Source organism: Falco punctatus (genome assembly GCF_963210335.1).
Source record: "Falco punctatus genome assembly, chromosome: 7".
NCBI lineage: Eukaryota > Metazoa > Chordata > Aves > Falconiformes > Falconidae > Falco > Falco punctatus.
In genome coordinates, this window is record NC_137587.1 from 72,600,801 (window position 1) to 72,615,231 (window position 14,431).

At 49.8% G+C, this 14,431-nt stretch overlaps 1 protein-coding gene across 6 annotated transcripts in view; it reads left to right on the top strand.

Annotated features, from left to right (window-relative positions):
* Positions 1-14,431, top strand: part of CPEB1 (cytoplasmic polyadenylation element binding protein 1) — a 43,095-nt gene that overhangs the window by 16,475 nt on the left and 12,189 nt on the right. The window contains exon 1 of one of the 6 annotated variants that reach the window (XM_080397131.1): positions 1-14,067. The exons of the other annotated variants lie outside the window; for them this stretch is intronic. The gene's annotated coding sequence lies outside the window, so the exon portion shown is untranslated. The remainder of the gene's footprint in view (positions 14,068-14,431) is intronic. 6 annotated transcript variants of the gene reach the window in all.

The window sequence follows — 14,431 nt, forward strand, 5'->3', positions numbered from 1 at the left end:
CTGCTGACACACACAGCAACAGTTGTTGGATTCCTTTTTTTTTTTTTTTTGGCCAATTTAAAGCTAATGTGGAGTCATTTGCTTGTGTAACAGGGTGCTGGCAGTTAACTGATGGGAGCTTCTCAACCCGTAATGCTTGTGTAATGTGGTAGTTGAGTTGGGGAGGCTGTGGCTGACTGTGCCACAGCCCCCTCTGCTCTGCTTCTAGTTCACTGCAGACAAGAAGTGCCCAGGCTTATCTTTTGCTTGGTGCTGTAATGCTGGTGGAGAAACAACCTCACTGAGAGAGCAGAAATCCTCTCCCTGCATTTGGAGGGAGTGGGTGGGGGATGTGGTGTCAGGAGGCTGAACATGCTGGGTAGGAGTGAGGCTGAACTTTGCTCCAGCAGCCTGAGAAAATCCCTGGTGGCAGGTAGCTCTGCAGGTGGGGGCAGGGGGTGTGCTTGCAGAGGGACCCCTCTGCCCAACTGTAAAAGTCCAGGCAGCATCACTCATTCCCGTGCTACGGCAGTGGCAGTGTTGCCTGCTGAACTCTGCCTGTGGGGTGTGGTAGGTGCAGCTGGCACCTGACTAACAACTTCAACTGGCAGCTCACAGGCTGGGTGGAAGACTTGGAGGGATCCTTCTCCACTCCCACGTTTGACTAGAAATAGCGGTCTGTGACTAGCAGTGGGCTGGAGGAGATGCAGTGGAATGGCTTCTTGTTTTAACTCTTTTGGTCCAGCACAAACCTATGTGATTGCAGGGTGTGGGCTTGCAGCCACATGCTGCTGGCTGATTTGCCCTTCCCCCTCAATCCTCTCTGGTTTGGTTCTAAAGCTGTGATTGTATCGGGAGGTTTTGGGGTGCTGGGTGCTTTGCCTGGAGTGATGCAGGGTTCAGTTAACTCTTCGAGAGGCACCAGCCTTCTCTGTAAAATCACTGGAGGAGAAAGGAGTGCTGCATGTGCAAACTTAATGCATCTCTGGCCTGATGACAGAGCAGGGGGGTGTAAAACACAGGAAAGAGTTAATTTCCTAGGCTTTGAGGGCTGTAAAAAACAGTTTCACAAATGGTAGTGTGTTCGTTCAAGTATCAGTCCGTGGAAAGATCTAGTGCTTTGGCAGAGTTTGTACAAGTTCAGCCTGGTTGCTACAGAAACTCATCCCTTTATAGCAGCATGCTGCTGCTTTGTTGAAAGGGTAGTGCATCTCTGCACAGACTTGGGTGACACAGGAGGCCCCAGGCGTAAAGTTGTTGCTGACAGGAATGTAGATAGCTTCTGGGGTGGGCTGGGCAGTGTGATTTGCCCATATAGGTGTTTGTGGGGGCAAGGGGGTGCTGTCAACCACCTCTAATGTCCAGGGGATGCTGCCCTCTGGATAGGAAGAGCTTCTGGGACACAGCCCTGAATGTTGCTGCATGAATTGTAAAACAAAATAAATAAAAAAAAATCACTTGTGGGGTAGTAGAGATTGAAATGGCAGCTTCCTTAGCACAGCTTGCTTGAGTTTCTGTATCTGATTTCCACAAGAGTTGGTGTGCAGGCCCTAGCACAGGCACTTGGGGTATGCTTGCAGTCAGGCTGCAGTAGCTTTACCAAGCCTTGCTGTGCTCCAGCACGTGGTCCTGTGGGCTTCCCCTAATGAACCAGGGAATACCACACACTCAGTATCTGTCATCCTTTTGTTGCTAGGTGAAACCTTGAAGGAGGAGGGAGAAATGGAAGTTACTAGTGTGCAGTGGGCTGAACAGGTGCCTTGTGCTGTGCACTGAGCCCCTTATGGTTGTTGGCAGACTATGGGGCACTGAACCTGTTACAGGATCCTTAATGTAAAGAGTACAGTTAAAGCAGGCAACATCCATACGGAATACTCCTGCTGCTAACAACCATGACACCCGCAGCTTGGTGCACAGTGGTGCTGCAGAACAAGGGCTGTCACACAGAGGCGGCTGCTCTGTGCGGATGTCCCAGCCCCACCTGATCCACTGTAGCAGTCTCCAGCACTCTCTTGGCCAGCTTCCTGCCAGGCTGCCTTGGCAGAGCACGGATGTCTCTGCAGTGCTCTGGCAGGCAAGCAAGTAGCGCTCACACAAGCCTGTGGTAGGCTTTGCACCTCACAGGTTGGGTGGTGGGGCCGGGTGGACACTGGTAGTGGTGGAGGTTCACTTTCACAAATTAAGGGGCTTGTGGTTTTGGGAGGAAGATTCGGTTGATTTGAAGGTGCTCTGGTGACCTCCCTGTTTGCAGAGGGTGTATCTGGTGTCAGGTGCCCCCGCTGACTGCAGTGCATCGTGCTGGAGCTTCTGCCTGCCGCAGAGGCCTGGGAAGAGCTGTAGAAAGGATCTAACCTCAAGCAGTGCCCTGGGCTCAGGTGATCTGCTCCTATTGGGTGTTTGTGACAACTTGTGCTAACAGCTGCTGGAAGATGGCACCCAATACTGTCTGGGGAGGCCTGTTTCCTCACTTCTTGCTCCTGGCATTCTCCTCAGTACACAAAGCAGGGGGGATGGCTGGGGTGTAAATCCAGCCCAAATGCAGCTGTGCTGTTTCGGCAGAGGAGCCTCTGGCCTTTAGAGGCTGTGCAGAGGGTCTAGTGCTATATGGCTGGGGGTGTCATGGTCCTGAGGCCACATTCTCCTCTTCAGTCCCACCCCTCCCTTCTTGGGTGTGTGGCAGCTGGGCTAGGAGTGCTCCCTGGTCTGGGCTGCTGTTACTCCTGCTCAAAGAGCTGTGGGGATGATGTACACTGGCTGGATAAGTGAGAAGAGCTGATAGCTGTGCGCAGCTGATGTACTGCTTCAGCCTGCCTGCAACCTCTCATGTCTGCAGAACCTCATCTTTCTTTCTTTCATAAGGGCCCTGGAGTGGTAATGCGGAGCTTCTTAGCAGGGGAGATCTTGTAGTTCAGGAGTGTTTTCTGACAGGCTGTGAAACAGTCCTCTCTGGGTGGCAGAGGAGTGTCTGAAAGCTGTATGGATCTGAGGAGTCAGCAGATGCCAGTGCTGCCAGGAGGCCTAGCTGTGCTGTAACAGAAAGAGGAAAGATGTGGACAGGGTGCTGCTGTGTCCAGAGGTTCCTGATGTGCAGTGCTGAGGCCTGGGAGGGTGCAGCTGGGGTCTTCATCAGGGTGTCCTGAGAGCAGGTGAGGCTGCTTTGGTGCTGGGCTGTCTCTAGGTTCTTCTCTAAGGAAGGGATGGCGCTGCCAAGCAAAGCTGTTGTGCTGCTGGTGCCCAAGCATTTGGAAGGTTCCAGCAGTGACTCAGCTGTGCGGATCCATAGGGAGATGGCTGGAAGGGTGGAAATGGAAAAAAAATCCCCAAAACAACCATCTAACAATCAGGCTAAAAATATTGCTAATGGGGTCCCCTGCTGTACCTGTGCTCAAGTACTGATGAGCTGGGACCTCCTCTCCTGTCTGTGTAGTCCTTGCCAGTGTGTAGATTTCTGAGCCTGGGAGGGACCCTTGACTGCAAACCCTTCTGGTGTCACCTTGCATTCCCAGGGGCAGTGTCACCATGTAGCTTGGTGCAGTGGCATCAGGTAGGTGCCTGCTGCTGGCTGGATCTGTGCTGGAGGAGGCTGGAGAACAGCGGGGCTGGTTTGTACACTCTGATCCTGCTTGTGTCCCTGCTTCTTGAAGGGCTGCTGAACCCCTTGCACCCAGGCAAGGTTATTTGTAATGAGTTTTTCTTCTGGGCCTGGCTCTGTAACGCACTGAGGATGTGTGCTTAGCCCTTGAGAGCATACCAGATGTGCTGCCAGTTCCTGAAGCTGGTGTCTGGAGAGAGCCTCTCTGGGAGGCAGCAGCTGCTGCAGGCTTAAGCCGCCTGCATTTATTTGCCATAGGATTGAACTGCTGTCTCGTAGCAGGAAAGGAATCTCAAATCTGCTGCTGCCACTAGATCTGTCAGGCTGGAAATACTTAAGCAAGTCCCAGGAACCTGCTCTGTGACCTGGGGAGGGGCTTTTGCAGGAAACTGGCCTTGAACACTTCCACTCCTGCCATTCCTAGCTGTGTTTTTTTGAGGCAGCATTTCCCCTTAAAGTAGCCTTATAGTAGGTAGATGCTTGTGTTAAGACCTTAGAGTTCATGACTCTGCAGAGGCAAGGAAAGGTTAAGTGAATTGGGACTGCCCTTGATGGTATCCTTTACCTTCACTGTCCTATTCCTCAAGGAGCACAAGCAAATGGGGTCTTGATCCAGTTTTTGCCTGGAGAACAGGTGACAGCAGTACACAAGCAGATCCATGTGTGGATTTTGGGTCTCCCTGGCTGTTTTTTAGCCTGTGTGCCAGCTGCTTGGTCTGGCTGGTCTGTCCTGCCCTACATCGGGAGCCTGTCCTATGTGGGACAGCAGACTTGCCTGCTGGGAAATCATCCGAAAAACAGTCTGTTAATACTAAGTATGCAGTGCTAACCTGCAAGGTGGTTTTGGAGGGATCAGCTCTTCTGAAGAGGATGTTGGTACCTCTAGATGAGCCCAGTCTGAGCAGGTGAGCTCTTCCTGATGTCAGGGGGACCACCTTGCTGTATCTGCCTCTCCACTTCTGTGACCCTAAAATGGCTTGTGCAGCAACAGATCTGAGCTTTTCCTTGGATCTGCTCTTGAGACTGCGGCTCCAGCCTTGTCCATGCCCTCTCCAGGGTGGCTGCTGCTGTCTCACTCCCTAGTCTGCAAGGTTACAGCTCCAGCCTTTCTGGTGCTGGAGAAATGGCCTGTGGTAGGGAAGCAACACAAAATCTTTCTAGCCCTTGGTTCTCCTGCTTCCCAGAGCACACCAACTTCTTTCTGCAATAAGCTTGAACATGCTGATTATCTGTAGTTGCTTCAAATTTACTAGGCTAGAACTGCAGGCAATCTGTTGTGCTTTGTCTGCAGAGATAGCTGAGGCCTCTGAGTACAAACCACTCAAGTCTTCAAGGCAAAACCCTATCTCTGAAGGACGAAAGAAAAGACCTGTTGCATAGAAGGAAGCACAGTTATTGTGGGCTCCTAGCCTTTCCTCTCAACAGCAGGAGGGATTTGTAAGCTGCTCCCCCAGGATGGTCTGTTTTCAGACTGTCCTCAAATATTGTGTGTGGTAGCAGGCACCTGAGGAAACACTCCCAAGTGAAAGTTGCTAATCAGTCTGAGGGTGGTTGTTGCTGGCAAGTACAACACAGGTTTCTGGCCTTCCTCAAGCTGTTGGTTTGAGTGTTCAGCTTCAGGGCTTGAGGAAGACCCTAGAGGGGCAGAGGGCTTGGACAAGGGGGGTCCTCCACATCACTTGCTGTTCTCCCTGGCTGTTTAGTTTGCTGCTAGGCTAACGTGTGCTGCAGCATGGTGCTAAGTACCTGCTCCATAGAGCTCTCCCTTGTGGCCCTCAGCAGGTCAGGGTTTCTCCCTGCTGATCAACCTATTGTCTTTTGGACAAGTGGCTTCAGAAGACAGTTGCTGCCTAGGTGTGCCTTCAGCTCTTGCATATTCCTGCTTGGCTGTGTGAAAATCCTTCTTGTGCTAGAGGAGGATTTCAGATCCTCATTCTGATGGAGGAGGGCTCAGCATCTGGGTGACTCCAGGTGGTCACCAGTGTCCAAGAAGGATTTTTTCTGCTCTGTAGTGAAAGGGGAGCTTCAGGTCCAGAGAGTGAGCACTTCACCCAGAATGAGATTCACTCAGATTTAAGCCAAAGTCTGCCTAGACAGCTCAGTGAAAGGTTCCTTCATACTGCTGATGATATGGCTGCTTATGCTGGAGCAGGGAGGCAAGACCACCTCTTGCTGGCCTCAGACCTGCACCTGATTCAGGCAAATGGGCAACCAAAGACTGGGTGTGGGGGTATCCTGAGCTCACAATGTTCTTGGTGTCCTTTGTTGCCTTGAAAGGAAGACAAGCTTTCCTGGCAGCTGTGCATTAAGCCCTAGTCCTTCTGGCTACTGTTCAGAGCTTAGTAGTAGAAGCACAGGTATGGTGGTGGTGCCTTCTGTATGGAGGTTAACTATGGCAGCAATGTTGTCAGGGAGGAAGGCTGGGGGCTGGCTTGACTTGCACGATCTCCTGCTTGGTGGTTGTACTTCAGGAGCACCTGAGATGGCCTTACTAAAAGCTTGCCTCATGCCGTCTTGTCTCTCTTAGGGCTTTTCTGTGGATGTACTTGGTGTGGATGCTTAATGGGCACTTGTTTCTTGAGCATGTTTCAGTAAGGGCTGCTCACACTCCATGGGCTGATTTCCCAACTGCTGGCTGGAGCTAGCTATGCTGTGGAGTAGAAAGCAGGGAGCACTTAATATCTGCAGACTGCTCATTCTTAACAGAATAAAATATGTATCAAACAAGTAAAACAAGTATCAAACTGAGTTTGCAATTGGTTTCTAATGGAAGTTGCTCTTAATCCACCTCTTAAAGCTTCCATTTGAGCAGCTTCTCCAAAACAGATTTATTTTTATTTATGCTGATGCTGTAGAGTAGTAGAAGGTGCAAATAGGCAAGTAACTGGAGCAGGAACCTAACCAGCATTTCTGCTTGTATCCAGCTAGAATTGAAGTGGGTCAGGGCAGCCTCCAGGCTTGTGCTGGAGATTGCTTGTGGTAGCAGGCACACACCACCCAAAACCCTCCCCTTGACTTCTGGCAGGGAAGGATGTTGTATTGAGGCCTCTAGAGCAGCCCTGAGGGCTGCCTGCTGCTGCCTGCGTGCTCTGTGGAGGTTATCATGGGCGAGTGTGGGTGCAAGGAAGGCACAGACTTCTTAAGCATCTGATCCTGCTCAAAGCTGTTGGCGATGCAATGATAAAAATACTCCAGCAGTGGCAGATCTGCCACTTCATAGACATGCTGACTGGTGTTCAGCAGCCTGGCAATGCTGGTGTGTACAAATCTGGCTTGTGGAGCTTGCTTACAAGCTTTTGACTCAGGTTGTAGTCTAGAGCACATGCCTCTTGGCTAGCTCTTGAAGTAAGCCTTAACAAGCATGTTCCCTTCAGAGGAGAGCATTGGAGCTGCTGTTTGGTGGCTCTCAGCTGCCCTGTGCATCTACTGGCTTAGTCTTTCTCATTGTGATTGATGTCAGAGGTAGTAGCAGGGTCGTTTAATGTGCAAGCTCTGGTCTGGGGTAAGAGTCATCCCCAGAACTGTGCCAGTCAAAGATGGGGCAGCTAGTTCTTTCTCCAGCTCTTGTACTGCTATATGTCTAAGCAGCAGATGGGGTGCTTGTTTGCAGGGCAGAGCAGATGTGAAAGACTATCTGCTACATCTTCATCAGTAGTAATATGGGAGCTTTCTAGAAGAGGCCCTGAATATGTGTTTTGGCTCTGTGCCTTTGTTACAACCTCCACAATACGTGCAGCTCTGTGTGCTTCCACTTGAAGCTGGGTAGAGGAACTGTCTGGACTTCAGCATGATTTCTGGTGCTGCTCTCCCAGGGTGCTTGGGCTGCCTGTTGCAGAAGGTAGGGGTGATGCCTGCTCCTCCCCTTCTCCAGATCTGGTAGGACAGGCCCAAAGTTCAGAATCTGCTCCTGCCTCAGACCTGAGTTTGTCTCTGATGTGTCTGGGTACAGCATGCTGCCCTGATAACCAGGCTGTGTAGTGTGGTGTTGCAGCATGATCTGTCATTGTGGTGATACTAGGGGCAAGGCCAGTGAGCCAGTAGAGTGTTTGGCCTGTTTATACAGCTGAAATTAGTCTAATGGACTTCTCATGCCATGAATGCATGTGGGACTGCTGGAAGATGACCTCTTGGGCCTTCTACAGTGCTCTTGACAGGCTGTCTTTTTAGGGTGGTAGGGCAATTCAAGTTGGAAGGGACCACTTGAGGTTATGTGGTCCAACTTCTGGCTCAAAGCACATAAGAAATCTGCTGAAGGGTCACAAAAGTAGCATAGCCCAAGGGGGCTACATAAACTAATTCATAGGCTGCCCCAGTATTCCCAGAACAAGGCCTGTTTAAATGGGCACCTGCACTGAGCTGGCTCTGAAATGATCGGCTTCTGAAAAGTGCCGTGGTCCTTGAGCTGTCACAGCACAGATGGTGCTGCTGTGGGGCTGAATTGACAGTCTCCCAGAGGGTGTGGGCTGAGGGCAGGGGTGCTGAGCAGGGTATCTCCAGCTAGTGCTGCATCTTCCATCTCAGCACCTTGTACCCATGTCTCTGGGCTTACTTGCCTTGTGTGTAGTCCCTTAGGTGCTAACAAAACAGCTGAATCACAGGTGATGTCTAGGCTACTGCCAGCTCGGAGGCTGCTCTCAGACACAGCAGCAGCTGCCATCCATTTCAGGTGGCCATGGAGAAATGCCCAGCTTCCCTGCTTGCCCCTCTGGCTTGTTTTCTCTCTAGGAGTACAGAGGGAAGGTGAAGCATAAACCTCTAAAGCTGTGATTCTCTACCTGAGGCTTGTAGACCCCTGGAAGGTAGCTGGGAACCTGCAGGCATCACTGGTGGTGCTGGGTGTGCCAATCAAGTGATGAAGAAGGTGGCTTTATGCCAGTTGAATGAATGCCTTAGTGAGGCTTTTGTGCAGTTTTTCAAATAAGATTGCATTTGGGGCTAAAGCCTGTCTTTTTTTAGTTTCTTTCTTTACTGCAGCTTGCTGCCTTGTCCAAAGCAGTATGGCCAACAGCCTGATCCCCCTCTAAAGAATATACCTTCTGCTAGCGGTAGTATCCTGATGGACTTGACACCCCACACACTGTGATGCAGCTGAGTAGTAAAAATGAGTCAGTCTCATCCTTGTTAGCATATGAAGTAACACATGCTGTGGAGTTTGCACCCTGGACATTGCAGCAGATAATTGAGAGGAATTTAGTACTTAAATATAGAAGTGTGTGTTCTTGAGGCTTGCAAAGCTGAAGCTTGTTGTGCAGAATTTCACCTGAATATGTTGGCTTTTAAATATCTCTGGGACTGATATATGTTAAAACCTGCTGTATTTCAATGTTCTCATCTTTTTAAAGATGAATACAGTTGAGGCAGTCTGCTTACACTTTTAATCCTGAATCGTGTTTTAGCTGTCTTTACTGATTTTTTTTATATTTACCTTGGGCATCTGTTTTCCCTTCCCAGAAACACAGTAGTAAACTCACTGCCTCAAGAAGCAGTGAGGCTTGTTGTCAGCCAGGTCCCACTCTCGGCACAGGAAGAAGACTTGTGCTCTCAAATGTTAATGCAATAAGCTTCTCTGTTCTGAGTTCTACTGCTGTTTCCATTTTTCAGGGCACGCTAGGGAAGTGACTTACTCTCTTGGTGCCAGAACCAAGAATAGACCTCAGGTGTCCTAACTTTAATTCTGTGGTTCAGCTGTGGGATCATGCTGCCTTTTTTTATTCCCCTGCCCCCTTCTTAGCAAACCAGAAATAGCTCCCTGAATATCCTCAGTTCTTCTTTGCCCCAAATGAAGAATCTGTCAGGGCAGAGGTGGTTCTTTTGTAGTTCAGAAACAATAAAGGGCTGTGCCATCCTTATGTAGATGGTGATTACTGCTGGTTTGATCACATCTGCAGTTCTGGGAGCTGCTTTTCATGACAGTTGGCTCAAGATGGTTGAGAATTCTGTTGTGACATACAGCCCTGAAGAGGATGTGTGCCTTTGACTTCAGGTGGCTCTTCTCATAACAGCAGTGACTTTCTCCAGTGGAGTGATGAGAGGATTTGAGCTGGCCATGTCTGGTGTGCTGCTTGGACAAGCTCTGAGGCCTAAAGACAGAGTTCCCTTCCACCTCTGGGCCCTGTCCCATGGCTGTTCCACTTAAGAGGAAGAAACCTTTGCCATTTCTCTTGCTGCAGCTTTTCCCTGATTCTTTGTGCACCTGTAAGAGCTTTGCTGTTCCTTCTAACTCTCTGTTAGAGTGAATAGAGGGGGCAATCCAATGTCTGCCTTCCCTGTGCCAAGCAAAGCCTGTTCCTGGACTGTGTGCTGCAGCCCCACATCTGTCACTGCAGCTTCTGCTGGGTTTGGTTCCTTGCTGGCTCCATGCAGGCAGCGCAAGGTCCCATGGCTGCAGGTGTGAAGTGCTAAAAGTTCACTTAAGATTAGCCTGGAGTATTGATCACCCCTTCCGCTGTGATGAGTGGGTCCTGTTTTAAGCGGCTCTGTGCTTGTGTGTGATGGAGAGGGGAAAACTCACTCTGGCAGGTTGGCTGGCTGTGTCACTGCTGAGATGGTAACTGTAGCTGTAGGAGATGGTTAAGGTGCCATTTGCCTTTCAGACATGCAAATGTTTTTCTTGCCATAAAGTTGCTTTGTGTCTGTAGGAGGTGCTTCTTTTTGGCTGACTAAAACATTCAGCCTGCTCCCACCCCACCAGGGCAGAGTCTGGCTGGGTGGTAAAAACTGCAGACGAGCTGTTTTTCTGGAACTGCAGCAGGCTATTGTTTAGGACATCAGCCTTTTTTTTTTTTCTTTACAAGCTTATTTGATGAATGACAAAAGAAACTGCACTGTGTTCAGTCTCCAGGGCCTAGGTCACACTGCTTCCCTCCTCCACTGCCCTGCCCCAAACATGCATACAGCTTCAGCCTCTGGCCATGGCAGGTGTCACTGAGTGGAAGCAGAAGCATGGTGGCACTGAAACCCAGCTCTTCTGCCCTGCTTCTCTTGGTAAGAGCTCTCCTATTGATCTCTTCACCCCTGCCTCCATAAGGAGATCAAGGCAGAAGGGTAGACTTTCAGCACACGTAGCAGTTGACGGGTGAAGGGGAGGTCTTGACAGTCTGCCATCCTTCCTATGCTGAGTAATCTCCCAGCAGGCAAGCTTCTGGTATCTCCTCTCTGGACATTGAAATGTCTCTCTGTCTAACCTTGCTGGTGGTGGCAGCCAGGAAGAGTGACCCTCTGAAAGCCTCTGCATTGTAGACCTGCTTTAGACAAGTCCTGGTCCCTTCTAAATAGACTTTTTCTAGCCCTGCAGCAAGCTTTTAAAGGCTGGAACATATCTTCAGAGCATGACTTCAAAAAGTGTGTGCATGTGCTCATTGTAGCGCTCTATGTCACTGCCAAACAGTGTTGAACTGTCTGTGCATCAAGCATGCAGGTGCCAGACATTGCTGGTGGTGTCTGAATCCAGGGCCTGGCATGCTGTGCTGCTCAACAGGAGTTTGTGTGCACGCATGCAGGTACATGTGCCTTCAGGCTTGTGAAGATGCTGTGATGTGCATCGCCTGATGTCAAATGCTATTTTCCTCTATGGAGAAGCTTCCACTGATGCTCTTATGGGGTGAGAGGGAGAACTCGAGGAAAAGGACCTGAACACCTGTAAGGTGGGAGGTGGGTTTTTTTTGCTTTGGACCAGACTTGGTTTCTCAATAACTTGGCTGAAACTGATGCACCAAGGAGCAAAGAGCATCAGCACTGCTCTGCTAATGCACAGTTGCTTACTCTGCTGGGTGGTCACCTGCAGACCCAAGCTAAAGCAAAAGTACTTGTTAAGAGGACAGCTTAATGGTGACAGTTTTTTGTCAACTCCAGCTGTCAGGAGTAAACTCAGTGGATGGTCTGTGTGTAGTGCTGCCCTTGTCTTAAGGTTTTATTCAAGGCACTAAAGTGTCATTTGTCATCAGCATGGTGGTAAGGTGGCTTATTTACTCAGAGCCCTTCCCTGAGCTGCCACCATTAGTAAGCATGGCTCCTTAGGGCTCATCTTTACATCCATCTCTTATAAAATGGGCTTGGTCAAAACTACCAGGAAGGTCTAATTCTTAAATGGCTGCAAATTATAGTATGCAGGGAAGAAAGTGGTATGCTTCAAGGTCCTGGGCAGGTGCTGAAAATCTTAAATTGCGAGTCTACTCAGCACACAGAAGAATAAAAACTGATCTAAAACTGACTGGGTTGGATGTATTGCTGTTGGGGTGTCTTTTGTAAGGTGCATGCTATGGATTGCAGCTTGTGCTAATGGAGCGATCTGCTTGAGACTAGGTAAATTGATGCTGAATGTGGTAGCTCAGTGGTTGGTAACTGGATTTTAAAAGATAATTTGGAGTCCACAGGACAGAGTTGGCCTGAAGAGCTGAAACCAGCTGAGCTGTGAAACCACCACCATGGGCTCAGTGTAGCTGGGTACTTCTGCAAAGTGTCTGCCTTGAGTGCAATGGGTCCAGACTCTTGTGTGTGTTCCCCTCAGTATCTTTAGGGCCTCCAGGATGATGCAAGAATTAAGAGGATATATTGCAACAGCATTGTGCTGAGAGCATTTACTAGGGAAAGCTCAACTGAGGAGGAGTGGTTCATAAAATGCTTGCTCTCTAGAGAGCAACCTGAGTGCCTACAAACTGGAAGAGTGCCATGCTGGTATCGAGACTGCTCCACAGAGCTCTTAAATCTGTCAGCGTTTGGCTGACATGCTCAAAGATGGAGCATGCTGGCTCTGAATCCAGTCATTAAAGCTGCAGCAGCAAGTCAAAAGTCAGAGCTGAGTTTCTATTAAAAGCTACATTTTTTGCTGTCCCCTGCAAAAGAGTGTTGGCATGTGCCTCTCTTGCAGCTCTGAGCAGAGGCGTGAAAAGTTCCAGAAGCCCTCTACAAACTGTTATGCTCTGGACAGCAGGGCCACTGTGTATGAGCAGATGAATGGGAATCATGGTGACCCTTGAGTTAAAATTTCCCTCATAAAGGTAAAAAATATGTAGTTATTCGCACTTAAGTTTTTTTCCTTTAGTCTGAGTAGTTACCTGATGTTTGGTTCACTTTGGGATCTTCAGGGATGCTTTTGACACCAGAAACTTCTGATGCATCTTGCATGTGCATTGGGAATGTTTTTATTTTCTCTTCTGCAAGCTGTCTGTTTGAGGTGGGAGACAAGTCCAACTTCCCTGGAAAAGCTGTGGGTTTGAGTGGCCCCAATGACTTGAGGGCTTTTTTTAAGGTGAGCAACCTTTATCAGGCTCTTGTGTCCCATCCCCCAGGAGGAGGTTCAGTGGGTTAGAGCAGGATGCCTTTGGGTTTGAGGGGCTGAGAAACATGACCTGTACTTTATGTTGGTGTTGCCTGGGCTACCTGCAAAGGCTGGCTCCAGGGGACACAACCTGATTGCTAAGCAAGTGTAAAGGAAGAAAGGCCGAGCGTGGCTCATGGCTTTTCCTCCTGATGTCTTTGTGAGTAACTGTAGGTACAAAGTGAAGCTGAGTCAGACCCACTGGCGTGACATGGGGTCTCCCACAAGCTCAGCATAGCCCACAGAGCATGTAACGGAGCGCTGCCTGTGCAGACCTGTCAAAGCTTCTGGAGTGGATGAAATCCATCTGTATTAACAGCAGGATGTCAGCACTTCCAGGACATGAGGTTAGGAGTGGGTCAGTTGTAGCCAGCAAGATTTTGTTTGGTAGGTGCTGAAACTTGGGTGCCCAGACAGTAGAACCCTTTAAAGGCCAGTAATTCTGCTACTTGAATGCACTCATACTGGCCTTACTGGTTTTTTGAGGTGCGGTGAGAGCTAAGCAATCCTGGGAACAAATGTGTAAGCAGTGGCTGTAACAAGCCAGAGTGGTAGCAGAGGAGGGTGAAATAAGTGGGGCAGAGGAGTTGGACCCTGTAGTGCCTTTGGGAGCTTCTGATAAGGCCCTGAACCCTTGCTGATGTATCCCAAAGAGCATTCTTGCCCTGTGTTCCCAATAACCAGGAGCTGAGGTGCAGGACAGCATTCCCTGGTAGCAGTCTGCATGGTGCTTGCTCCAGGTCTCTAGGAATGCTGTGCATACTGGGTCAGCACAGGGCTGCTTGCTGCCTGGCGTTACAAACCCACTGTGCTCAATGGCTGAGAAGGAGGGTGTCAGTGCTGGAGCATTTGTCTGCAGTGAGACTTGGGCCACGAGATCAGCTGCTTTGCTTTGACTCTTCTACTGTTTAGTGACTAATCAGATTTTTGAGCCTGTTTAACAAATTCAGCTGTCTCCCTTGAACAATACACTGGCTGTATTTTTAAACACATCACGTGGCTTCAGAGAAGTCGGCAAACCAGCATAGTGCGGTTTGCCTGGGCTGGGAGATGCTCTGCCCTGCTCTGTGCTGTGACTAGGAGGGAGCAGTCTCCTCCCCAGATCGAGCTGTCTACAGCAGCTTTCCCTCAGCTACCCACCGCTGCTGCTGGGGCTGCTGCCATCCAGGCTCTGCCCAGGGTAAGTACTGTTGGGCCAGTGAGCTGCTTTTGTGGCTGTGGGGCTGGGTGTAAGCACAAGTGCTACTGTCAGGGAGAGCCTGACAGTATTCAAAGGGCAGGAGGTCACTTTCCAAGTGCAGTCAGAGGTGAATTCATGGTTCTGTGCTGTAGCCAAAATGAGTCTGAGCCTGGGGAAAACTGCAGGGGTAAGGCTCAGCAAATGTGGGCAGATGCTATAACTGTGGCTGAGGGCTCCTGCAGACCAGCTCTGCCTTGGGTTGAGGTAGATGCTTCAAATAAAGGACTCGCCTGTACCTGTCTGGGGTTTCTGTTGGTGTTGTGGGGCTTTTCCCTGTAGTGAGAAGCTAGAGCTGCTAGCTCCC